Here is a 964-nt window from a genome sequence, read left to right on the forward strand (position 1 = left end):
GGCTGAAACCGCCTCTGCTCGACTTTGGCTCCAGATCGATACGTCACACTTAGGGGATGCTTCAAGTAACTCTTGCAATTGAATTCGTCCAATGTTCACACTCTAAAATACAATTGGCATACCAGTCTCTCCCTCTACATCTTAATCATTTCCTCATGATGAAAAGACATACACATAACATGAACATAATGTGATCAAATACGTACATACAAGTTTAGCCATTGGTCCTCATTAGAATTCTATTTTGCAATTACTTGTAAAGAAGTGTCGTGATGCTGCAACTAGCGTCTCGATTGCGACGACTCTTGGCACAGCCTTGCCCTCATTGTGCCTATTCGACCACATCAAGCGTTAAAACCACCAAGCATAAGAGCTTTTCTTTCAGAATATACTTTGTTAACTGTGCCAATGAGATAAAGCCAACACATTACATGCGCCGTATTCTTTTCCCAGAGTATTCGCCCCGAACATCAAGATTCTTACCCACTGCACCATTTTGCCCGCGAGGTACCGTCTATGTAACCCTTGTATGTAAACATGAGTTTGTCACCATTCTGTTCAGTTCACCTTTGACCACAACGTAAGTTTGCAAAGCATCACTTTACAGTGTATATTTAATTTTTTTTTTTTCTCTAAAGTAAAGAAACGAATTTTCCCCTATTTATATAATTAAAATATAGGGTCTTCCATGTATTTCATTAAGCGCCGTTAATTATTTGCCTGAAATAAGTTTTCTTACTATGCCACATTGAGATAAGCATGATGCAATAATTTTCCAATAATAATAATAATTTAAGTGAAACATATCTTTCGATATCCTTTTTCATTGCATTTTACGGCTTGCAATTACCATTGAGGAAGGAAATGTCTTTGGTTGGCGGTGAAGAGACATAGGAGGATGATGAAAGCAATAATAATAATAATAATAATAATAATAATAATAATAATAATAATAATAATAATA

Source organism: Brugia malayi, assembly GCF_000002995.4.
Source record: "Brugia malayi strain FR3 genome assembly, contig: Bm_v4_ChrX_scaffold_001, whole genome shotgun sequence".
In the NCBI taxonomy this organism is placed as follows: domain Eukaryota; kingdom Metazoa; phylum Nematoda; class Chromadorea; order Rhabditida; family Onchocercidae; genus Brugia; species Brugia malayi.